Below are 27,969 nucleotides of genomic sequence, written 5' to 3'. Positions count from 1 at the left end.
TGCCTGCCCTTTGATCCAGTCATACCATTGCTGGGTTTGTACCCCAAAGAGATCATAGATAAACAGACTTGTACGAAAATATTCATAGCTGAGCTTTTTGTGGTGGCAACAAATTGGAAAAGGAGGGTATGTCCTTCAATTGGGGAATGGCTGAACAAATTGTGGTATATGCGGGTGATGGAATACTATTGTGCTAAAAGGAATAATAAACTGGAGAAGTTCCAGGCGAACTGGAGAGACCTCCGGGACCTGATGCAGAGCGAAAGGAGCAGAGCCAGAAGAACATTGTACACAGAGACTGATATACTGTGGTAAAATTGAATGTAATGGACCTCTGAACCAGCAGCAATACAATGACCCAGGACAATTCTGAGGGATTTATGGTAAAGACGCTACCCACATTCAGAGGAAGGACTGCAGGAGAGGAAACATATAAGAAAAACAACTGCTTGAACGCATGGGTCGGGGTGGACATGATTGAGGGTGTAGACTCGAAACTACCACACCAATGCAACTACCAACAATTTGGAAATTGGTCTTGATCAAGGACACATGACAAAACTAGTGGAAATGCGCATCGGCCAAGGTTGAGGGGGGGGTGCGGGGGGGGGGGGTTGAAGGGGAAAGGTGGAGCATGAATCATGTACCCATGTTAAAAATGAATATTAATAAATGTTAAAAAAACAAAAAAACTGAATCTAAAAAGAGAACATGGGATCAAAAAAGAATACACATATAGAAAAATAATAATTGTTAAAACAGAATTATGGACTATACAATAGTAATAATTGACATTATGGAAAAAATAGAATCTATGGTGCTAACCAAAGAAGCAAAAAGAATGATTATTGTTTGGAAATGTAAATATACAGAAATGAAGGATAATCTGAAAGAAGAGACACCAAAACCAATATTTTTAATGATTGCCATAAAGGCATATTAATCTCAATGACAAGATGCATTTTAAATTTAAATATTATAGGTCTTCAGGTAAACACAATTTAAAATACTTGAACATCATGATAAAAGAAATAATACAAGAAACTGTCAAATTTGAAGAAATAAAGATTTAGAAAACATCAACTATGTTGTAAATTCAAAAGCTCATAGTTGTACAACAAATTCTGCTCAAGGAGAAAGACCTTCAAATAAAAAAAGGAAATCCAAATAACACAGTATTCTTCACCACCTACAAGAAACCTCTGAAGAGAATAGAATAAAAGCAAGAGGTTAAAATGAACACAAATATGATATTTCTGGAAAACTTGAGCATCGTTATTAATGAAAAAAGAAATATTCTCAATAAATAAGAGACATTAAAAGCATTCTTCAAAAGAAAAGCAGAAATAAAAAAAATGTCTTGCAAACAAGCCAGATAAAAGAAATATAAAACAGTTATATAAATGCAACAGTCAAGGAAAACTACAAAATAAGGGAGACTAGTAAGATATGACTTTCTACTATTATTTTTACTACGTGCAAAGTTCTCTTGGTTCTGATCACTTTACTTTTCATTATTTCATATAAGCCACTCCATGTTTTTCTGTGGTCATCTTCTTTATCATTTCTTATGATGCAATAGTATTCCATTACCATTATATACCACAATTTGTTCAGCTATGCCCCAACTGATGGACATCCCTTCAATTTCTAGTTATTTATCACCAAAAAAAGAGGCTGTTATATTTTTGTACAGGTTGATTCTTTCCCCTAGCTTTAGTCTCTTTGGGTTACAGGCCTAATAATAGTATTTCTAGTTTAAAAGTATTTACAATTTAATGGCCTTTTGGGTATGGTTCCAGATCATTCTCCAGAAAGGTTGTTCCAGTTAATAGTTTTACTAGCAGTTTAATTAGGTTCTTAGTTGTTCCACATTCCTTCCAGCATACATCATTTTCCTGTTTTATTATGTTAAACAATTTGATGGGCCTGAAGAGATACCTCTGAGTTGTTTTAATTTCTCTAATCAGTAGTTATTGGAACATTTTTTGATAAAACTAAAGGTGATTTTAATTTCTTCACCTGAGAATTGCCTGTTCATATTCTTTGAAAATACTTTCTATTCTTATAAATTTGACTCAATTCTTTGTCAGAGAGACTTGCCATAAAGATGTTCTCCATTTTGTTGTTTGATTTGTAACTTTGGTTGTATTGCTTTTGTTTGTGCATAAACTTTTAAATTTAATGTAGTTAAAATTATCCATTTTACATCTTATAGTGTTCTATGTGTCTTTTTTTGACCACAAGTCTTTCCTTCGCCACAGGTCTGACAGGTAAACTATTTTGTGCTCATCTAATTTGTCTATGGCATCACTTGATTTCTAGATCATGTATCCAATTTGATTTAACCTTGATATATGGTGTGAGTTGTTCTATGCATAATTTCTGTGATACTTTTTCAAGTTTTCTCAAAAGTTTTTGTCAATTAGAGAATTCTTCCAAAAGCTTGGATTTGGGGGTTTGTCAAAAATTAGGTTACTATAGTCATTTGCCACTGCCTAATCTATTCAATTAGTCCCCTTATTAACCAGTTTAATGGTTGTTGATTTATAATATAGTTTGAGATCTGGTACAGCTAATCCACCTTTCTTCATATTTTTTGCCATTGAATCACTTGATATTCTATGTCAACTGTTATTCCAGATGAATTTTGCCATAGTTTTTTTTTCTAACTCTACGAGGTAATTTTTTAGGTATTCTGATTTGTATGGCACTCAACAAATTAATTTAGGAAGAATTGTCATTTTTGTTATATTGGCTCACCCTACCTAGGAGCAATTAATGCTTTTCCAATTGTTTAGATCTGACTTTATTTGTTTGAAAAGTATTTTCTAGCTGTATTCATATAATTCCCAGGTTTATCTTTGCAGGTAGATGTCCAAGTACTTTATATTGCTTGCAGTTGGGATTTATTTGTAGTATAGAGAAATGCTAATAATTTTTGTAGGTTTATTTGAATTAATGTTATGAGAAGAATGAAAGGAAACATAAAATGGACATGTGAAGCATAAGAGAGAGGGATATTTGTGATGTATTCCAATCAGAACAAGATTTAACAATGAAGGGAAAATCATTTTTATACTCTCCCAGGAAAAAGAGAAATTACAAAGAATAGACAAGAAGGTAGAGGGAGGAATTGAAAAGAGAGAAAATGAAGGAAATTTTTACTTTGAAAGTAGGAGGATTCTGGGAATATGGTGGCTTAGATGGAGCAAAATTTCAGACCTTCATACCCTTCCAAATCAAGATAAGAAACAAAGCACTTCCAGGGGAAAGAAAACCAAATCCAACAACAGGACAGAGCTGGAGGATCCTACTGCTGGACAGCTCAATATGTACACCAAGAAATAAAAAAGGCCTGAATTCCTGAACTGTGGTATTTGAGGGTAAGGAAGAAGGGGAATGCCAGGACACCTCCCTCACACACTGTACAGAGTCTCTAGCAGCTCCTGGAATCTCTGGGTGGGCAAATGTACTAGTACAGAGAGAGAGCCTTGCTGGTGCCGGGCTCAGGGCATTGAACACAGACACAGGGAGGCGGCTAAAGGAGAAATACAGAGAAGGCACCCTAGAAGCAGTGAAAATTCTTGTAATGATAAATTATACAGCCATGTTGGAATAAAGATGATAGCAGTTACCTGCTTAGAATATAGAATGAACTGAGCTTGGCAGGAGCTGGCAGGTGCCAAGGCAGTTGAGGCTTGGGTATAAAAGTGAGGATTTGAACTGAGAAGGGATCTCAGATTTGAGATTGGATTGGAGAGGGTAGGTTTGGAAGGGTAGGCCCTAGGTGAGCTCATTCAACCAGCAACCTTACCAATCTACTTGATCAGTCCCTGATCCTGATTTATAATCAAGAAGAAACACCAACACCTTATCAGCAGAGTAACCTTGATTTAGGTTGGGCCAATGTGGCCCAATCAGACTGGCATCTGTCAAACCCGATTAACATCAATCTTGAGATGATCAATAACATCATTAGCCTAAAGTTAATTAAGGACTTCCTGTTCCTTTTTTTCCCAGCCATTTCTCTGCTTCCCTTACGTAAGTGTGTTAGTAATAAATTTTAAACTTACTTTAGATTTGGCTTCATCTATAATCTTAGGGCTTTAGTAGATCATATCCTCAGGATATTTGAAGGGAAGAGGTGAATTATATCATTCAAAAGCAGAGTTTAATTTGCAGTCAATCAAAGCATTATCCATTGGACAGAGTGTCAGTTAGACAAGATATAGGTATAATTCTAACTGCAGATTCATTGCCTGGCTGGTACTCTGAGATACTGTTACATATGGAGTTTGGATTTAGCAGATTCACCATATTCTAACAACATTTACTGCTGTGGAGGTCCTTTAAGATAGAAAGAGTTCAAGACAATAGAAGATTTAGAGACTAATAAGCAAAAAGGAAAGAAGGAAATTGTCCAAAAAAATGAAGGAATAAATTACAAATTCCAAAGCAACCAGAACTTTGAGATACCATGAAAAATACAAGCTTAAGAAGATTAATTCAAGTGAGTCAAATGTGTAGTTGGTGATGTTTCTGTTCAACTTTATTCCAACAAATAAATATTTTAGTTCAAAGTTAAAAGTAATAATCCAAAGAAAGAAGAGGTTTTAAGGACACTATTCATCATTAGAAGGAACATATTTTATCATCACCTCAAGGAAACCTATATCAAATGCAGAAAGGTGTTGAAGGTAACTTAAATTGAGGATCTGACCTGATCCATCATTAAGCCTACCCTATTTTTCATTCAGTGCACTCTAGAGGTGAGGACTATATTTATCTCTAATGGAATGCTAACTAATGCAAATGTTGAAAGACCATAAAATAATGCTTTGCTAAGACATCAAAGGGTAACTCTTGAAGGAGAAATCATGATAAAGAAGATAAATGAATTCTGTTTTAGGGATAATTCGACTTTTAAACTTCTTATTTCTAGGAGTATAAAAACAGAGGAGTGGAGATTCTATTAGAGAAGGAAGGATTTAGATTATATATCAAGTAAAGCTTTTTCTGAAAAAATTAAATGTAAGAATGAGTGCCAAATTTTTAATAAATGAAATCACCTTCCTTGTAAACTCCTCAGAACAAAAGAGACAAAAATTCATGTAAAACATAAATATCCAAGCATTAGAATGCTTGTATTTAGAACATGTCCCTTTCTCTTCTCAGACATTGTCACCACTCAGGTGCAGACTCTCATCACTTCATGCCTGGACTACTGCAGTAATCTTCTGGTAGGTACCTCCTTAAGTCCCTCCCCACTCCAGTCCATCCTCCATTCAGCTGTCAAGCTAAAGCACTAGTTTAACTCTTTCATTTATTTAGTCAATTTCTATAGTTCCCTCTTACCTCAAAGATCAATTATAAAATTGTGTTTCACTTTTAGTAATGTCATAACCTAACCCCTTAATCTCTTTCCAGTCTTTTTTACACCTTAATATTTTCAAATTACTCTGTGATCCCAAGGCACCAATCTCCTTAATATTCCTTATGCACAAAGTACTCTATCTCATATCCATGTTTTCACTGGATGTCCCTCATATCTGGAATTGTCCTCCTCCTTATTTTTGTCAAGTGGATTCTTTAAAGCCCTTGCTAAAGCCTTGGCTTCCATAGTAAATAATTTCTCATCCCCATTAATTTTAGTGCTTTCCCTCTGAGATTATTTCCAATCAAACTTTTATATATCTTGTTTGTAGAGTTGTTCACATGTTATCTCACTCTGTGGCTTCTTGAGAGAAGGGAACCATCTTTTCACTTTCTTTGTATCCCTATCATATAGAACAATGAGTGGCACATAAAAAACATCTAATAAATTCTTGTTGGTTTTGTAGTTCATAAGTTTGTTGATTTTTTTTTCTTTTGTGGTTTTTAAATACAAGTTCTCATCTAAATGGAATCATTTGCCTGTGATCTTGCAAAAATACCTATGTGCATCTTATGGTGTTCCCAACTTGCTAATCCTCAAACCTTCTAAAGGTAGACATCTAATTCCATCACTGTTTTCAGGGTCTGTTAGGAAATCATAACAACTAATAGTTATATAATATTTTAAAGTTTGTCAATTAATTAACATATATTTAAGAAGTAGAGAGAGGCACAAAATAGAACTTATTTTGACAACTATAAATATATTCCAATGGATGTGCAATTTCATGAATTTTAGTACTCTATTCAGGCTATAGACCAGATCCTAGGAATTTCTTCCCATCCTGTGGAGCTGTCATCCATGCACTCCCCATAAGGTATCTACTTAATGTGGTAGGGGCCTTTTTCTCTCTTAATATATCCATATAATCTCACTTAGACTTTAACTACTGTTGAACAATTCTCCTACCCTAGCCATTTCGACTCCCTTTCTTATTGGCTTTAGTAAATGTCAAAATAATTTTTATTGCTCTTCAAAAAAAACAAGCATACTACCACTCATCCCCCTCAATGCTGATGATATAGCCACCTTCTTCCCTAAGAAAAATGAAGTCACTTTGACATTAATTCCCTCAACTCTCCACCTTCATGATCCCTAAAATTTTCAGAACAGTGTTTATTATTTCCTTCTTCCTTACTTTTTTCAAAAGAACAGATACTCCTTCCTAAAGCATATTCCTGTGTTATTGATGCCATTTCTAAGGATCTTTAGGCTGTCACTCCAGTGATAAATCTCTCTCTCTCTCTCTCTCTCTATATATATATATATATATATATATATATATCTTCAGTCTCACCCTCCACATCAGTTCCTATTTATCTACAAAAGTGCACAGGAAGGAACCATTGTGTTGTGAAGATAGGATTAACTCTCCCCTTGTCTATTTTTAGCTAATCAAATCAAGAACTTAAAGTACCCCTACTTACCATTAAGTTTGAGAGTTCATGAGTCACTTACTAGAGTAAGCTCACACCTCCAAAGGCCACTGCTCCCCTCATTGGGAATTACTAGGCAAATTGAAAGACTGTCATTGGTTTCTGTGAAGGAGAAGTGACAGGAAGTGATATGGATAAAAGAAGGATAAAAGAGGAAACCAGCATGGTCTAGATTCATTCCTTTCTTGGCTTTTGGAGAGATTGGTCCCAGACATCCCTGTCTTGGATTGAAGGAGACCTTTTCCCTGGATCCTGCATTGGCTTGCTGGGTGAGATTCCTGCCTTGGTTTTGGAGGAAGCTGCATTGGTGGAACTCTGGCTGAAGACACCACTGGGACTTCTGGCTAAGGATTTCTGGGAAATCCATGGGGAAACAGTCTTGGGGAAGCCTTGCCACGGTTGAGTCTGGCTGGTAAGATTATTAGAATCTGCCTCCTTATCTACATTTTTCCACTTTTACCCTTTCCACATCTTTGTAAATAATACTGCTAAAAGTCAATTTTGACTTAAGCTATGATATTTTTAAATTGGCGACCACAATATTTCTTTACAACTCTCTCACTTAGAATAAAACCTAAATTTAAACCTTACAGTGTCTATCATGAATGGCATTATACTCAGTTTTTACAAATATTATCTCATTTGATCTTCATAATAATCCTGGGAGATAAATGCTATAACCATATCCATTTTATAGTTCTGGAAACTGAGACAGAATATAACAGTCATTATCCCAGGGTTACACATCTAGTAAATATCTTAGGCTACATTTGAACTCCAGTGTTCCTGACTCCAACCCCATTGATCTATCAACTGAGTCACCTACTTACCGCCACAAGCTCCCTCTCCCCTTTTTAATTCCTTCCCTTTAAATATCTGTCTAAGGGAAACAATCAAAATTCCTTCAATTGACCATACAATGAAAGAGTATTATTTTCAATTCTCTCACAATCATGATCAATTTCTTCTGAACCTATTCCAATTTGTCAATTTTTTTTGTAAAATTGGCACCTAGAACAGAACACATCTTCTACCATCAACAATCTCCTTCCTCCCCTTCAAGAAAACCTTATAAAGGGGACAGGTAGGTGGCTCAGTGGATTAGAGAGCCAGGCCCAGAGATGGGAGGTCCTGGGTTCAAATATGGCCTCAGACACTTCCTAGCTGTGTGACCCTGGGTAAATCACTTGACCCCCCATTGCCAAACCCTTACCAATCTTCTGCCTTCGAACCAATACACAATATTGATTCCAAGATAAAAGGTAAGGGTTTAAAAATGGAAAAAACGGGGGGATGGAAGGGGAAAAAAGCCTTAAAAAGCTAATCACAATTAATGTTTTAATATCTTTTCCACTGTGCTCTTTCCCTAAACTTTTAAAATCCAGATTATCTGTCCAAAACTCTATGGAAATGGTTCTTTTAAAAGTATGTAATGATTCCATAATTGCCCAATCAAAGGATCACACTTTTTGAAGGAACTTCAAGTACTATCTAGAAATCCCTTTATAAGGTCAATGTCATTGGCATCTAGTTGTCTCAGTGGATAGGACACTGAACCTGTAATTAGAAAAGCCTGAGTTCATATTCAGCCTCAGATAATTACTACCCCTGTGACCTTTGAAATGCCATTTAACCTATTTTCTTCAGTTTTCTCAAATGAAAAAATGGACATAAAAATAGTGCATATCTCCCAGGGTTGTTAGGAAAATCAAGTTAATAATCGTAAAGTGCTTGGTGCAATGTCTACCACACACTAAGTGCTATATAAATGTTGGCTATTATAATAATGATTACAATGATGATGATGAAGCCATACAATCTCTGCTTGAAAACTTTCAATGATAGATTATCCACCATCTACTGAAGAAAAAAAAACTGCTTTTTGTCAATTTTAGTGGTTAGAAAGTTTTATTTCTTTTATATCAAATCTAAATTCTCCTTTTCAAGTTCTTTCCATTGCTTCTTATTTTTATATTAGACAGAATCAGAACAAATTTAAGCTTTCAGTATAGTTCTTTAAATGTACTTAGAGACTACCATGTCCCAATATTTCTTCTTCTCTAGGATAAACATTTCTAAGTTCTTTAATGCACCATTGCATGACATGATTTCCAGTAGTCTAATCATTCTGGTCACACTTTTCTGACTTCAATAAATTTCATATCATGTACATCTTCTTCCTTAATTTCCTTCATGTTTTAGCTAAGATCTCTCTTTTTTTCAAGTTTTTCTTCATCTCTCTTAATGTTAGCTTCTTTTCCTATTGGTTATCTGATTTATCTAGTATATCTTGTCTATACATAGTTGTTAGCATGTTGCCTCCTCATTACACTGTAAACTTATTTTGAGCAGAGACTGCCTCCCCTTTTAGTTATATTCACAACATTTAACACAGTCTGTAACATAATAGGTGTTAAATAAATGCTTAGGGACTTGAATTGTTGACTTATTCTATATTTATTCTTGCTTCCATAATCCCTAATGTTTTCTATCATAATCCATTTCCCTCCTTTTTCTCATCTCTTCTTCCACAATAATTTATCTTCATTATGTATATATTTATATAGCCCTTACCACTCCTGGGCTAAGGACGGTCCCTAGCCCGGATGAAAAAGGAGGAGGGTTGGGCGTGGGGCTAGCAACCCCACCCTGTAAAAAAAAAAAAAACTACATCTGCTAAAGAAACTGCCACCTAAAGTAGGGGCAGCTGGGCTAGCTCAGTGGATTGAGAGCCAGGCCTAGAGACGAAAGGTCCTAGGTTCAAATCCGGGCTCAGACACTTCCCAGCTGGGTGACCCTGAGCGACCCATTGCCTACTGGTTGTGGCCCTATGCTCCTAGAATGGAGTCCCAGGATAAAAAAAATGTATATATTTATCATGTTTTTCATACACTTAAAACTCTTCAATGATATTGAAGATGACATTTAAAATCCTTTCTCTCATATTCAAGCAGATGACTGTCTGACACCACCTTACATTTTTTATTTAATTTCATAGTATTTGCCCTATGTACTCTAGCCAAATTCACTACCACAGTATGTGCCTTACATTTTCATGTCTCTATGACTTTATTCACACTCTGCTTAGATGACTTTCCTCTTAAGGCACTCTAGTTCAGTTTGAATTCTTACCCAGCCACCTTCTCTTGGAAATTTTCCTCAGTTCTCTAAATTAATAATAACTTTAACCTGTCTGTCATTCCCAACTTTTTACACTCTCTTATAGCATTTTCTTCACTCTATACTGATGTACTCATTATTGATCGAGTTGATTGATACTCTATTTGCACATATTTCATAGTCTACCAGATCATAAATTCAATAAGGAAGGGACCTTCTAACATCAAAATCACTATCTGATGAGAAACTTAGCAGTGTCCTTCACAAAGTGGGCATTTAATAAATGTTTCTTGAATTAAAACAGATGAGGTGATTCTTTCATGGTTCCTTTAAATGTTAAAATTCTATGAAATGTAGTAAATTAGGCTTTTCATTCTTACAAAATCCCAAAATTACAGATGGAAAACTTCTTAGTGATCATTTACAACATTAACACACCTTGAAAAGAAATTCTTTTAACTACTTTTCTGACAAGTGGCCATTTTCAGGGAAATGAACTTAGGAAGAACCCATTAGCTGGTGAGGGCTGCTTTCAAATAACTAATTTTCATGGAATTTTCCCTTTTTCAGCTTAAATTTAGCTCTTTGTCACTTCTATTAATTATTCCCAGCTTTGCCCTCCCCTCTACATCTTTTGAGATAAGCCATGTTTGAATGGGAGGAGAGTCTTGGTGTTGCTCAGGCCATGAGGCTAGGTTGGCGTTGCTCCTAGTCTCGGCTATAAACTTTGCCTTTTCACTAGGGGTGTATACCTCCAATAAAAACAGTTCCACATCTTCAAATGTGGGGTTGTATAATCTCATGACCCTCTTATATTCTTTTATTGACTTATGGGGATTTGTGTAGAACTGAGGGAACCTCCTTTTTAAGATTTCCAAATCACCCCCTGAGAAAGGTTTGTAGCCCTTGATGTCAATAATGCCTGAGTCAGGTTACACCACTGTTCTATCAGTTATAGGGAGGAGAGTTACAGGAGCTGCTTCAGCCCCTGAAGCCTGTTGTTCTTCAGTGTTCTTATCTGTGGCTTATTGCTTAGTATTTCCCACCCCACCCCCCTTTTTGGTGTAAGAGTATCTTCAATAATTTCTAGCTGCATGATTGTCTTTGCATCTAGATCCTTTCCTCATCTGATTTGCTTACTTCATTTGCTCTACTAACTGTTCCAAAACCAGATTTGTTATTTCTGTTTTACCAAAAGTAAATGCTAGAACTTCCCTCAACATCATCAGGGCCCCATAAAATGTTACAGCCATGGCTATCCCCGATGGCACATATGCCAAAGCTTCAAAAACTGATATAGTCAACCACATGTAAGTATCATAGACTACAATCATTTGTTTGAAAAACTGGGGAATAGTTATCAGCCAAAAGGTAGCACAAGCCTGTCATATTCCATATAGTAGCACCCCAGAGCACCCCAGTGTGAAAACAACTCTGTTAACAAAGTTGGCCATACTAATCACTTCCCACTCAGGTTCTGAAATAAAAATCCTAGGCTGGCTGGCCCAAACTGTTATATTTGTAAGAAACCATGTTTTGAGATCCTGAAGGGATGGCTTGATATCAGTAACTTGCTGGACTCACTCCTCCCCCTCTACAGGCTTCAGTGAGAAAGGAGGGGCACAAGCTGGTTGAGTACTCCTTATACTCTCACCCCTCCCACCACGCAGTTAGAAATCAGTTAGAAATGGTGGTTAGTCTGATATCTTCTAGAAAGGCTAGGCTAAGCTAATCTCCTTAAGATGCAACTTTTTCAACTTATTTCCCCACAGGTTTGACTAGGGAAAAATAGGAGAAGCTTGATGTCATGTAATTATCAGGGACAGAATGAGGAACTGACTTGTATGGGTCATGCAGCTGAAAAAAACTTAGCTGAAGATAGATGTGAGTATTCCCCAAAATAATAGCCAGGCACAACTCCCAAAGATGAAGGTTTACTGATAAGAGAGAAAGGGAAGGCCGGGAGGTTTGGTCAAAAAGTAAAATCAGGTCTGGGAAGCTCTAAACTGTTAGGTTAGAACAGCCCCTCCCCCACAGGAGGGAGAGGTAGCCTTCATATCTAGCTAGCCCTCAAAGCCTATAATTAATCTCTTCTAAAATCTAAATAACTAAATAACAATTGTGGTGATGCTGGAAAGGTCTAGTTCAGCTAAACGGGCTAGCAGCAGTAAAGAACCAAAATGGCTTTTGCCACAAGGCCTCCAAAGCAATCTAGAACTGGGATCAGCAAGCAGAGTGAACTGCTCACCTCAACCCCCCAGGAACCAACTGCCCTCAACTGCCCCAAACTGCCCCTCACCCAGAGTTCTCTGGGGGGGCCCTGGAATTCTGGGTTGAGGCTTGACCCTGTATCTTGCAGGAATTCCACCCTGCCATCTCCATGTTACAGTCTAATCTCTCTTACACAGTCTAATCTCTCTTACAATTCTCTTTGATAATTCTTCAAATACCTGAAGACAGCTTCCACACTCTTTCCTCCCTCTCACTCCCAAGGCTTATCTTCAGACTAAACATTCACTGACCCTTAAACATATCCTTATATTATACGCCTTGATCCTAAGGGTTTTTTACCATTATGACTGCCTTCATTTAGATGATCTTTAGGTTATTAGTGGCTTTCAAGAAATGTGGCAAGCAAATTTCATAAATACTCACATTTCAATTGTCTTTAATAATTAATGTTGTGGTCTGTTTTTTAACCTTAATTCACTTTTCTGTGAATGTTGCATAATATCTAAACACAGGAATGCAATTACAAGAAACTGAGTCTGCAAGCCATAGAGAAATAAGTTTATTTGGAGAGAGCCAGTCTCCCAATAATGCTAGACTTCTGGTCCAAACCAAAAGATCCCTAGCACTGTGAGAGACCTTCCTATATACCCCCAAAGAATATCACAACTTTTATGCTAGTACAGAAATAATCCAAGACAGCAAAAAAATAGCGAGATGTGGATTGATTGAATTAATTGGGAAATACTGCTCATTGGTAGAAGTCACTTGATACACAAGGTGGGTGGAGACTCTGAAGTCCAAGTCACAAAGTTCAAGGCCATAATATTCTTTCATCTGATCGTCACAACAATCTTGTGTGGCAGGCACTATTATTATCCCTATTTTATACTTACTTCATACAGTTGTGAGGATCAAATGAAATATTTGTAAAAAATAAGTACTATACATAGTAGACACTAATAAATACTTAAACCCTTCCTTTCTCCATTCATAGGAAAAAATGTTGTATTGTTTGTCATGACTGAACCAACAAAATATGTATGATCAGTTCAAAATTTAGAAAAATGCTAGAGATTTTTTCTTAAATATACTCACTATGATGCATAGCCATTATTTACTAAATTAATTCTTTAACAATTTAAAATATTTTTAATAATAATTCTTTAACAGTGTACCAGCCACTCCCACCTCCTCCAAATTTAAGGCAATATTTGAATCTTCTTTCCTAAAGTGAGGGTGCTGATCATAAGAGTGAGAAGCTATCTACAATTCTATTAAGCAAGTTTCACAGTATCTTAACTTCCTTTTAGAGTCAGACAGAAGGGACTTCACATAGCAGCTCATGTAAAAATGTAACACCTGCAATCACTATACTGCAATCTCAGGATTTGGTGTAAATCCATGCCTGGCTGTGAGAATTGAACTTCCAACATCTAGCTAAGGGCAAGAGCAGAACCGACTGTGATCCTTCATTTTCAATATATCCTCTATGAATACAACTGGCATGATACAATAGAAAGCAATTGCAGGAAAATTCCAAGAGAGATCACTAATTTCTTAGGGCCACTTATCCTACCTGACACTCACTGAAAATGCCATTGATATGATAGACTTCAAATTATAGCCTCAAGAGTATAATTTGCAAAGTATATGTGCTATCTCAGCCCTTAGGTGATATTACTATAAAAATGTATGTCTCTCCCTTTTTCTGTACCATCTCTTCTTTCAAATAAATGGTGTGAAACTTTCCAATAAAATGCAACTCATTCAGTTCTGCCCTCCAATGGATTAATTTACATTTTAAGTGATTCAGATAATTGTATACTTGGTATGCAAAGAGGATATAAGCCTTTTCTTGCCTTACATTTCTCACTTCGAGAAAGTGTCATGTGGAGCCAAGTCTGGCTTAAAATATGTGTAATGGTATTTAAAAGTTGACATGTAATATCCTGTATGGTGAAAAGTAAAATAGGATTTTTAGAAATTTGTTGGTAACAACATCTTCTAAATTGGTAAAAAAATGAAGGGGCTCATGTTTTACTTCTGATGGAGGAAAATTATGAGAGAAATTATTTCAAGGGTAATAATTAAAAGAGGCTAGACACAAAGTAAGGGAAGCATAATTTCTTATCTGACATAATATATTTCTGAAGATGGAATGAGGGGATAGAGAAGCACCAGCTCTACTAACTAAGACTTCAAATGCTCCAATCATATTTTTCTGTGCTGTATTAAATATAAAGATTTCAGAGAAAGGGGGTGGGGTGTCAGAGTCCCTTGACAACTGATTCAAAATTGTGTTTCTATGGGAAAAGTTTTTAAAGGTATAAGATAAAGGGTAGCAACCTCACAAACCAAATTTGAATTAGGATTTCTCCCTTTTTTCACCTAATTTTTATTTTTCCAAATATGTTGATATAATTTTTAATGATAATTTTCTGACATTTGGTAATCTATGTTCTCTCCTTCCTCTAACTTTTCCCCTCCCCAAGAATGTAGTTGAGCAACATAACATAAGTTGGACATATGTTATCTTACAATACATATTTCCTTGTTCATTATAATGTGAAAGAAGACATATCAATGATACTAGAGAAAAATTCATGGAGGAAATAAAGTGAAGAATGATATTGTTCAATCTGCATTCAGGCTCCATCAGTGGATAGCCTTCTTTGTGATGAATCTCTTGGAGCTGTTGTCCTGGATCCTCACATTGCTGATAATAGTTAAGTAATTCACAGCTGATCATTGTATTTTATTGTTGTTTCACTGTACATAGTTCTCCTTGTTCTGCTCATTTCATTTATCCCCCTTTTTTCTTTACAACATGAATTATTCTTTCTAATTCTAAAAAAATTAGCAAATCTTTAACAAATAAAATGCTTGTCTTATTTAAGAATGAATTCTTTTTTTCCACATGAGATGCTCAAGCTCAAAGTATCGTGTAACGTCTTAAATTAAAGGAGAAGTTATGACACATTATTGTATAACACTCTCGATCATAAAATCCATCTATGAGATTAACATTGCATTAAGTGGATGGTATAATATTGAATATTGATTTCATTCAATTCAATATAATATTGAAACTTTAAAATATTATTTTAATATATGTATTAACAATTATAAATATAAGTTTTTCCATATTTAATGGCTCTTAGATATAGTTCTGAGATAAGTTGCTATTATTCTTTCATATTAAATGTTATTGAGACTATTAAATAATTACAAAAAATAACAATTGTTTTTGCAATTATGAATAAAAGAAATAAGGCTTAAGTTTTCCTTCCAAAGACTCACATAAAGCATAGGTTGATAGAATCCCATTTTTAGAATTAGAAGAGACTTTAATAATCACTATTCTAATCCCCTTATTTTACAAATGAAGAAATCCTGAGAGCCCCCCAGAGAAATAAGGGGCTCCATCAGGGCTCCATCAAAGTCAGTGCAGATGGCAGAGCCCTACACTGATCCCTGTGGTCTGAAAATTGGGCCACAGGATGGATGAATAACCCAATCAGACACCTCTGGGTGACTCTCTTCTGACTAATACTTTTTATTATTGAAATTATTATAATCTATATTTTTAGGATAGCTTCAAGTTTTGCAGTATAGATATAAAATTCCTTTATAGAAATCCCCTAATTACTCTATAATAAACCAGCATTTAATGAGTTAATAGTTCATATCCTCAGTAAAATAGAAGTTGCTTTAATCTTTCTCTTTCTCTGTCTCAAGAATTTGAAGGACACACCATGGTATTTCAAAACAAAATACCCTCATTGGACGGCTTTCTCATGCTAAGTTTACCCTAGGAACTTAAATATTCTCACACTTTAATCCACTTTTGAAATAAGTTGAAGGTTCTTTTTATTAAAATACAACTTAGATAACATAAGGTCTTGGTAGCCTTGAAGACTGTTTAGAGTAGGTATAATCTATATGTAAAAATATGTTCTGTGTGCCAATTTTTATGTAACTAGTATAACCTTGAGCTCTTCTCTGTTTGGGTTTAATTGTAAATTTTCTCGGCATTTTGTGACTGTGAGAGAAAGGTATAAAAAATAAAGATTCACAGGAAGTTCTCAGAACAGCTTCCAGAAATCCAGTGTCTCTGACTCTCTCTTTCTTTTTCATGTAAACTGTACACCTTCCCAGATGCCCTGGAGCTGCTGGCTGGCTTCCAGCAAGGAAATTGAGATCCAAAGTGATGAAATGACCTACCCAAAGTCATACATGTTCTAAGTGACAGAGGTGGGGGGAAGGAAAATTACAAACCAAAATGTTTGCTTAAATTGAGGCACATAACCTAGCTCTCACTTTCTTACAGAAAATTTATTTTTAAAAGCACAAACCTAGATACTGATATAGAAATTATCATCATTACCATCACCATGATAGCTAACATTTATATAGTATCCACTATTTACCAAGCACTTTCATAAATGCTTTACGCATATGACCTGATAAGAAAATTACCTCATTTCAAAACTATGGTAACTTCATGTACTATATACTCCAAATAAATTCAACTAGAAATCCATGGGAAATAGGAAAGAAGTCCTTCCAGTAAACTAATGCCTTTGAAGACAAACCACCTATAAATCTCTTAGGTAAAGAAGAGATTGTGCAGATACATTTGGATTACAAGGAAGTGAAAGCAGCAAAATCCATTAAAGCTCCAAGAGAATCAGAAAGTCTTAGAATGAATATTGGAAGTAACCAGAACTAGCAGTAGCCACAGTGGACATGACATCCCAGGCACAGTGGTTCAAAGACCTCTGTTCAAAACCTCAAATATCCAGGAAGGGAACCTAGCCACAGAATGTGTCCCAGAATGTGTAGGTAATAACAGGAACCCTAGTATTCAGGTATCCAAAACAAGATTAAGTAGGGCCAGCAATCTCACCCAAAACTTCATGAAGTAGGCAAGTATGGCCTTTCCACAATGCTCCAATTCTGGATCAAGGGATAAGTAAATTAAAGTTAAGTATTCCTATAAAGAATTACAACTGATCCAGGGATCCTGAAAAGACTGATCAAGAAAAGAGAAACTCCCAGCAATAGTATGGCTGGATCAAAGGGCAGGCATCCTTTTATCACTCTTTGGGCATAGTTCGAAATTGCCATCCAGAATGGTTGGATCAGTTCACAACTCCACCAGCAGTGCATTAACGTCCCAATTTTGCCACATCCCCTCCGACATTCATTACTCTCCCCTGCTATCATTTTAGCCATTCTGCTAGGTGTGAGGTGGTACCTCGGAGTTGTTTTGATTTGCATTTCTTTAATTATTGGAGATTTAGAACACTTTGTCATGTGCTTATTGATACTTTTGATTTCTTTATCTGAAAATTGCCTATTCATGTCCCTTGCCCATTTATTAATTGGGGAATGGCTTGATTTTTTATACAATTGATTTAGCTCCTTGTTTGATCCAGCTATACCATTCCTGGGATTGTACCCCAAAGAGATCATAAATAAACAGGCTTGCACAAAAATATTTATAGCTGTACTCTTTGTGGTGGCAAAAAACTGGAAAGCAGGGGTATGCCCTTCAATTGGGGAATGGCTGAACAAATTGTGGTATATGTTGGTGATGGAATACTATTGTGCTCAAAGGAATAATAAATTGGAGGAATTCCATGTGAACTGGAAAGACCTACAGCAATTGATGCAGAGTGAAAGGAGCAGAGCCAGAAGAACATTGTACACAGAGACTGATATACTGTGGTAAAATCAAATGTAATGGACGTCTGTACTAGCAGCAATGCAATGACCCAAGACAATTCTGAGGGATTTATGGAAAGGAACACTACCCACATTCAGAAGAAGAACTACAGGAGTAGAAACACAGAAGAAAAACAACTGCTTGGACACTTGGGTTGATGAGGACATGATTGGGGATGTAGACCTGAAAAGACCACACCCATGTAACTATCAATAATGTGTAAATAAGTCTTGACTGACCACACATAATAAAACCAGTGGAAATGAGAATTGGCTACAGCAGAGGGGGGTAGGGGGTTGTGGGGGTGAAGGGGGAATTAAAAACATGACTTATGTAACCATGAAAAATTTTTCTAAAAATAAAAAATTATTTAAAAAAATAAAATAAAATGGATCTAAACAATGGGAGACTACATCTCCCAGGACTCTCTACTTCAACTTCCTTGGACACATCCCACTTCCTTTGTGGGACGTGTCTGAGGGAGAATATAAGAGAGAAACACAGTTTTGGCACCTTTTTCCCCAATCCTGGGAGGAGAGCTTTGATCCTTGTGTAGCTGCCAGAGAGCTATTCTTTCCCAAACCTTCCCTTTACTAAAATCCCAAATAAACCTATGTGACTTTCTATTGAAAAAAAAGAGAGAGAAACTTCATCAACAATTGCAAGGTGAAATTCAAAAAGCAAAACAAATTCTCCTCAAGAACTACAAGAATTCCTAGAAGATAAGAATTATCAATTTAAAATGAAATTAAAATTTCTAGAGGATATTATTGGAAAAATGAAGATCTTCAAATTTAAAAAATAGCAAGCTTTACCCAACTAACTGATTTCCTGAAAATCAGAAAAAAAGAAGAAAATTTAAAACTTCTGATACCAAAACCAACTCATCCAGAAAAAAGATCAAGAAGGAATCATTTAAAATTATATAAATATTGTTATAAGGTTTTGAGCATATGAGTAGGAGCTACTGAAAAGGCAGAGGCAAGAAAGGTTCTGGAATTCTGGAGAAGTGACAGGGCTGTCTTCGAACAGATAGTTAAGCCTGGAGACTTCTTGTTATGAAGAAGTAGGTCCAAAATGTTGATAATGGGGAGGAATAACAGGGATAAAGGGTGATGGCTGAGTTAAGGGAATGAATAGGCAATCTTGGTATAGGGAGGAGTAAAGGGGTTAGGTAAGTAATGAAGGGATGAATGGGTTGTATATGGGAAGGTAAGGGAATGAATGGAAGTATAGGAGGGACTGCTCAAACAGGCTAATCACTAAGGCTAGAGACATAGGGTATTGGGAGGAAATAAGCTGGATTCTTCAGGCAGGGAAAGGGTTTCTCTATGATACAAGAGAAATCGGGTTAGCCAAAAATATTTAGATCTGGCTGTAGGGTTTCTCTTGTTAATTTCTAAAGTCCCTTGAGGGAGGAGTCAAGAGACTCCTCCCTGCCAGTGGAACTGAATGTCTGCAGGAAGTCTTGGCTGGGTACTTCCTGCCCAAGATGGATGCCTAGGATTTTTCAAGAAATAAAAGGAAAGTAATTTCTTCCCTTTGCCTTAATATTCAATACAATGATTCACCAGAGGCTTTGTATAGGTAACAAACGGGATTTATTGATGGCAGGGATAAGTTGAGGGAGAGAGGGTTTCATGGTTTTGTAATAGATTCTAGGGAGAAAGTTGGTGTTGGGGGAAGGGTCACAGAGAAGGCAGTCAGACTGAGAGAGGCCAGCTTTCCCAGTCAGGAAAGTTTCACTGCCCTGAAGTAAAGTATTTATCAGATCACTAAATAAGGGGGTAGCTTGATTTAAGGATGTCCTGCTTGTCTACAGAAGCTAAACCCACAATGTCCAACCACCAAAACCACCCTTCCTCCCAGGGCCCAAAGGGAAATTCAGGGAAATAGTAGGGATGTAAATGGAGAGATCAGGGAGAGGTCCAGAGAAATCAGGCTAGGTCCAAAATGTCCCAAAGACAAATAAGCACAGGCCAAGGCAGAAGCCCAAAGGAAAAATCCCTTCAGTTGGAGCTTCATCACTATTTATAGTATCAGGCTCCAACTGTCTTTCTGTGAACATTCTAAAACTTCTAACTGCCAGGGCTGTACAGTTGAATTTGCAAAAGCAAAAGCTTTTGCTGCAGACCCTGCATTATGCAGGGCTGTCTTTGAACAGATAGTTGATCCTGGAGGCTGAGTCTTGTCTTATCTCCTGGGGTGGACTTTGTGAGACTGGATTACTTTCTCCTGTGGCTTTCCTTCTGCTACATCTTATCATCAACCTGTTCCTGTGGTTATCCTGTTCCTGCTGGCTGAGAGATGTCAAAAGAGGTGTTTGAATTATCTAAGGTAGTGATGGACAAACTTTTTAAAGAAGGGGCCAAAGGAAAAGAAATGATCATCTGTCAATCTGTTTCTAAGGCAACTCTTTCAAAGTTTCATTGTATTGTATCCTACTCATTGTATTTGTCAGATTAGGAATAATGTCTTGAGGCTGGATAGAACTTCTCAGGGGGCTGCATCTGGCCTATGGGCCATAATTTGCCCATCACTGATCTAAGGCATCTGTCAGTGAGAACCTCTCCCTGAACCTGTTTCCTGCTTAGCTTCCAACCTAATTACCTCTATTACCATCCAGAGGGGGGTTTGGTTTAGTGGAGTTTCTTTATATTAGGGACTTGGACTTCAGGTAGAGAGTGCAGTTAACATCTCTCTGAAGAGGGAACAACTGTAGTTTTGTTGGGGAGGGTTAGTTAGATACATTAGATAAGATTATCCAAATTTCCTTCCCTTCCTTCCCTTACCTTAAATAAACCAAAACATCCCTGTATTTATTAAACCTGTGTGGTTTGCATTTGTTATCCTGTCAGCTATATCCTGTTGGCCTTCCCACACCCTGTGTATCTTCTGATACTGGTCCTGATCAATCATTCCTTGAACCTACTAACAACCCATTACCACCCTGATATATTCTAGTTACTTAATTCAATTTATATATCTATCTATAAACACATATTGTATGTACACACATACATACATATAATTTTCAGAGGGTCTGTGTATGAGAATTGAGCAGGTGTGAAATTTGAGCTAAAATGCTCTAAGTACAAAGCCAGGGAGGTTCTCACTATAAGATAAAGTTGGGTCTAACTTTAGATCAACTTCAATAGTAGACAGAGTAATGGAGAATTTGTGAACCCTCTTCTATTCCAACATGATTTTCATTTCTTCTAATAGTTCTCCATATTTGAAAACTTGTCATTCTTTATAGTTTAAATATTTAATTATTAGTTTGGCAATATTTATTAAAATTTATAGACCAACAATATATTTTGACAATAATGGACAACAGATTAATTTGTGATAATGGTTTATTTAGAATACAATTTATTAGGTGAATTTTCTTATCGTTAGTTTACAAAAGATAATAACCTTTACATATATAATTCTAACCACATGTATGTCTTCTTAGGTATGTAGTAGCTAAAAATTTTTTGCAAACTATAACTGTATGTCCTACAGTTTCTACCATTCCTTTGTCTATTTTACATTGCTTATTATGTCCAGGTACTTAAAGAATACCCTCCTATAATTTCTGGTAATGATGATCATATAGGAAACTGATTTCAACTATCAAGCCCTCTATTTCTGTAAGTTAATCTGAATGACTCAGTAATACATTTGATCCTTCTTTGGTTGTATATTTTTAGTTGAGTTCATATGGATACTGTCCTTTAGAGGACCTTTCAATTCCACTATAAAATTTGTCATTTCATAAGTTCAAACTAGGAGTTACTATTATTGTTATTAGTAGAAGTAAATATTATCCCCTCTATAGAATGTTTCAATTAGAAATTTCATCAGAAAATTTGTTGGTAAAATATCTTCTGAAAAAAGGAAAGGCTATTAAAAAAAGATGAATCTTTTTCCACATTAAAAAAATAACAATTGATCTCAGCCCAACTCTAACAATTTGAACTAAACAACAAAGGTACTTCGAAACATGACTAAGTCTAAAATTAACCACTATTTTGTTCATGTTTTTAAGTGTATACATTTTAGAAGCAGCTGGTGGTATAGTGGACAGCACACTGGGATTGACAACAGGAAGACCTGAGTTCAGAACCATCCTCAGACATTTGCTAGCTGGACAAATCATTTAATTCCTGTCTTGGTTTTCTCAATTGAAAAGTAGGAATAGTATTAATTATAATAATAATATAACAAAATTAATTAAAGTAGTAATAAATAATAGTAACAAATAATAAATAATACCTCATAGGATTGTTGTAGAGATCAAATGAAAAAAATATCTATAAAAAGTACTTAGCACAGTGACTAGCCAAAGTAGGTACCATATAAATTCTTATAGTCTTCCTCTTCCTTTTGTTCTTTTGTTCTATTGTTTGAAAACTAGCAATAGCATTTTTTGTGAACAATGATGATAAATTCTATTGGATGTCTTGTTGAAATTCATTAAAATGTAAGTTTGCCTAAAACAAAAGATATAAATAAAAGGCAAATGAGTATGAGGAGAGATCTAACTGTATTTCACTTGGGATTCTCTAGGGTTCTTTCACTTATCTCAAATTGCCCACTGCATCAAAAGTCCACCTCTTTTAACACAGTTAATATATAATATAGCATCAGAGATCATAACAAAACATAGGGAATTATGATATCATTGTTAAAATTATGAGTAACTCAATAAGAAATGGAAGGATACAAAATGGGCATTGGCAAGAAACAGAATGTCATTAGTAAGGATTTGTGTATGGAAAATGGTATTATTGGCATCATCAAGGAAATAAAATGCTGGAAAAGTAAGAGGGTTTGTTATGTATGGAGTATATGAAAATAGACATATACTGATGCAATGATCAGACAGAAATCATATCTGCAATTTTCTTACTATGGCAAACTCCCATATGAGAAAAGTACTATCATCAAGGCTGGCCCTTATCTTTGTAGACTCAAAGAGTTGCTTTGAAGAGAGGTATCAAACTCATGAGCAAGCTATAAGCTGGAATGCAGCTGGAACTAGATTAAAATTGGAAAACGTTTAACAAAATAAATAAAAACATAAAACAATATAGATAAGGTTAATTTGTGGCTTTCTAAATGAATACATAGGAAGGATCCATTTCTATTTGAGTTACCCTATTACATTAGCCTAGATCACAGAGAAACTAAAGGACTTTCCTGGGATCATAGAACCACTATATGTAAGAGGTAGGATTTAAACTCAGATCTTAGCTCCAAGGCCAGCTGTCCTACATCAGTAATGGCAAATCTTTAAGAGATAGAATGCTGGGCCCTACCCCCAGCCCATGAACATGATTGGGGATGTAGACTCGAAACTACCACACCAATGCAACTAACAACAATTTGGAAATAGGTCTTTATCAAAGACACATGTTAAAACCAGTGGAAATGTGCAACGGCCATGGGTGGGGGGAGTGCAGGGGGTGAAGGGGAAAGTAGGAGCATGAATCATGTAACCATGTTAAAATGAATATTAATAAATGTTTTAAAAAAGTTACTGATGTTGCTCCTAAAGCCTTGAAATCATGGATCCTTGAAGTGTTGATATATAAATAATGTGGGAGGCCAATAAGAGAAACAGAGTCTTAAATAGATGAACATCTGAGACTCCTCTTTTGACTCCTTTTCAAGATCCACACTTTTTCTTAATAACATTATATGTCCCATTGGAAAGCTTTAAACAAACCAGCAGTTACTGGGTTAACAATTCCTCTACAAGAAAATTAAGATCCATAAACTTTAAGAATATTCCTAAGTCAGCCAAGGTCAGAGCTAGACAAAACTTCATCCATCCAGGTACAGTCCTCCCTATAAAAAATACAAGACTCAATTCATTTATGATATCTATAGAATATAGTTATGATTCTCAGAATTTGTTTGCTGATATCCAGGTGGCTAGAATTCAGCCTTGGACTCTGTTCTATCTTTACTTTGAAGCCTCCAAGAATTTTCTTTTGTGTGATTTGTAACCATGAGCTGTAAGTTTTTCTTTGTGTTCTTTGTGTGAAAATATATATAATAAACTCCATGCTTCTGAAGCCAGAGCTGGAAGCATGAAGTAAAAGACATTTCCCTTGTTCTGTCTTTATTTCCTTATCAACTAAACTGTCATCAGATTATCAGAGATGATAAAGAGATCTCCACAAAATAAGTTAATGAGAAAAGGAAATCCAGCAAGATACTGAGAAAATTTGGAGAGAGTGATCACCTTTCACCTTGAGGTGAACAATTTAGTAATGTGAACCATAGGGAGAGGTTGCTGAGGGGAATATATCTCCAAAGGGGCTGGCCTCAGGGTGAATCTAGTTTGATCCTTTAATTCTCCTCTAGAGCATATGGGAAAGTTCAAGACTTCCAGACAGTTAAACAGTTAGAAAAGCTTAAACAAAGGCAAATTCCCTGAGAGGTACTTCACATAAACATAAAGGCCCTCAAGCTCTGACTGTCAAAAAAACACAACAGAAATGGGAATGTTAAGAATAGTTACCCCACCTTGGGCAGTGAGTGCTTCCAGGAGCAGATATTTGTGTAAAGGATATAACTAGGATTTTAAAAATAAATAATTGAAAAAGTCTACATGATGAAGAGTCACATAATTAATGAGAATATATTTCTGACCATAAAAAAAAAAGTTTGTTAACCCATAAACACTGACATGTGGCTAGGGAACTAAAAGCAGGGCAAACAAAGGGTCTTATAACCAGAATATCTAGTCAAACTTCGTTATATAATTCTGGCTCTCAAAATTCCATAGTTATAAAAAGTAAAAGTACACATCTATCACCGAAGAAGTCGAGAATTATTCATGCTAATGCACAGTACCCCAAGCACCTACCCATTTATACTAAGCTACCCTCGAGGTCAATATTTCAGCATACACTTATGCAAATGTTATGGTTACTTCCTCTTCTGTATATCTGTTTTGTAAATAAAGAAGATCTATTTCAGGTGCATTATGACAAAGCTAAACTAACTTCATATGCAGTTAGGAAGTGATCTGGCTTTAAACAAAATATAACATGAACTCAATTTAATTTATGTAGACAAAATTATCTAGAAATTAGCTCTGCAAGGATTATAACCTTATTATATTTTCATTTGAACTGAATAAATAAAACTTAATTAGGAAAGTGCAGAGCTTGGGCATATAGGGCTTGTACCTAGAAGTGCCCACTTATAAAAATATATACATAGACACTGCTTTCAGAAAATTTGAATCTTCAGTCTTACAGGCTTGCAACATGATTGTCACCCACTTCTAAGTCTATATTTGGCTCTTTAACAGGGTCTGTTACATTTTTATCTTTGAATACTCAGCACCTAGCATTATATCCAATATATTTTAGTAAAGTTTGTAAAAAAAGCACTGGACAAGGAAGCCAAGTTCATAGAAACCAGAGTGGGATCACCTTAATTAAAGTCTTAGTTCTGTTTCCTTTCCTTGTATGACATGGACAAGTCACTGAATATCTCTGGCCTCAGTTTTCTTTTCTGTAAAATGAGGGAAATACTTACATTACCTCCTTTAGAGGTTTTAGAGAAGAACACATTTGAGAAGCAATGGTGTGTGGTGGATATGGCACTGAGATGATATATGTGAAATGTTTTGCCAAGCTTAAAGAATTCAATAAATGTTAGGTATTATTATTCGGAGTCAATAGTGCTGAGTCCATATTCCAGTTCCACTACTTGCTGAATAGACTTAAGCAAATTCCTTTCTCTGATGTTTTCTTGTCTGTAAAGTAAGTGGGGTGGGGGGGAGGAGAAGTAGAAGGAATATATGACATTTAAATTTTCTTCTATTTCTATAACTACAATCTTATGAGCTTAAAGCATTAAATTGGCATAACAAAGAGTTGCAGGAATAGGCTTCTGCTAAAATTTAGGTTGGGGATTTGCCCAAAACATCCAATTTTAGCACTCAATTATAGTCTATTGTTATTCAAATTATTTCATCAATGTTGACACTGAGTTAAAATTATTTTTTCAATTCTTAGTAACTATGTGGTCCTGGATAAATCACTTGAGCCCTCTCTAATTTTGATGCTTCATCTTTAAAACAGATGTCATGATAATTGTAATGCACGTGTCAGAATTTTAATGGGGAAATTGGGGATGGGGAAGATTGAAAAAAGGAACCACCATATACAACTGTATTACTGTTAATGACCACATTTTATTTTCAGAATAAGAAGTTAAAGCTGAACCCATAATTCGGTCAATCAAAAAATACTTTTTTGAAAACGATTATTTTCCAACAAAAGTAGACTTATTCATTCTTTTTTTTTAACATTTAATGATATTAATTTTAAGAAAATTTAACATGGTTACATGATTCACACTCCCCCCACCCACGGCCGATGCACATTTCTGGTTTTAACATGTGTCATTGATCAAGACCTATTTCCAAATTGTTGTTAGTTGCATTGGTGTGGTAGTTTCGAGTCTACAACCCCAATTATGTCTGCCTCAACCCATGTGTTCAAGCAGTTGCTTTTCATCTGTGTTTCCACTCCTGCAGTTCTTCCTCTGAATGTGGGTAGCATTCTTTTCCATAAATTCCTCAGAAATGTCCTGGATCATTGCATTGCTGCTAGTACAGAAGTCCATTACATTCTATTTTACCACAGTGTATCAGTCTCTGTGTGCAATGTTTTTCTGGCTCTGCTCCTTTCTCTCTGCATCAATTCCTGAAGGTCTTTTCAGTTCACATGGAATTCCTCCAGTTTATTATTCCTTCGAGCACAATGGTATTCCATCACCAGCATATACATAATTTGTTCAGCCATTCCACAATTGAAGGGCATACCCCTGATTTCCATTTTTTTGCTACCACAAAAAGCGTAGCTATAAATTTTTGTTGGTAGTTTGATAGGTATGGCGCTAAATAGGTGAATAATTTGGGTAGAATGGTCATTTTTATTATGTTAGCTCTTCCTACCCATGACAAATCAATGGTTTTCTAATTGTTTAGATCTAGTCTTACTTGTCTGGAAAGTGTTTTATAGTTGCTTTCATATAATTCCTGTGTTTGTTTTGGTAGATAGATTCCTAAGTATTTTATATTGTCTAGGGTGATTTTAAATGGTGTTTCTCTTTCTACCTCTTGCTGCTCTAATGTGTTGGAAATATATAGAAACGCTGATGATTTCTGTGCATTTATTTTGTATCCTGCAACTCTGTTAAAGTTGTTGATTATTTCTACAAGCTTCTTATTTGATTATCTAGGATTTTTAAGTAGTGCATGATATCATCTGCAAAGAGTGATAGCTTAGTCTCCTTGTTGCCTGTTTTGATACCTTCAATTTCTTTTCCTTCTCTAATTGCTACTGCTAATGTTTCTAGTACTATGTTGAATAATAGAGGTGATAATGGGCATCCTTGTTTCACTCCTGATCTTATTGGGAAGGCTTCTAATATATCCCTGTTGCATATGATGCTTGTTGATAGTTTTAGGTATATACTGTTTATTATTTTTAGGAAAGTTCCTTCTATTCCTATACTTTTCAGTGTTTTCAATAGGAATGGATGCTGTATTTTGTCAAAGGCTTTTTCAGCATCTATTGAGATAATCATGTGATTTTTGTTTGTTAGATTGTTGATATGGTCAATTATATGGATGGTTTTCCTAATGTTGAACCATCCTTGCATTCCTGATATAAATCCCACCTGATCATGGTGGATGAGCTTCTTAATTACTTGCTGGAGTCTCTTTACTATTATTCTATTTAAGATTATTGCATCTATGTTCATTAGGGAGATTGGTCTGTAGTTTTCTTTCTCTGTTTTTGGTCTCCCTGGCTTTGGAATCAGTACCATATTTGTGTCATAAAAGGAATTTGGTAGGACTCCTTCTTTGCTTATCATATCAAATAATTTGTATAGTATTGGGATTAGTTGCTCTTTGAATGTCTGATAGAATTCACTTGTGAATCCATGAGGCCCTGGTGATTTTTTCTTAGGGAGTTCTTTGATGGCTT

This window comes from Gracilinanus agilis, chromosome 4, assembly GCF_016433145.1.
Source record: "Gracilinanus agilis isolate LMUSP501 chromosome 4, AgileGrace, whole genome shotgun sequence".
Classification (NCBI taxonomy): domain Eukaryota; kingdom Metazoa; phylum Chordata; class Mammalia; order Didelphimorphia; family Didelphidae; genus Gracilinanus; species Gracilinanus agilis.
The sequence above is the reverse complement of the archived record's forward strand: the minus strand, read 5'-3'. Positions refer to the sequence as shown.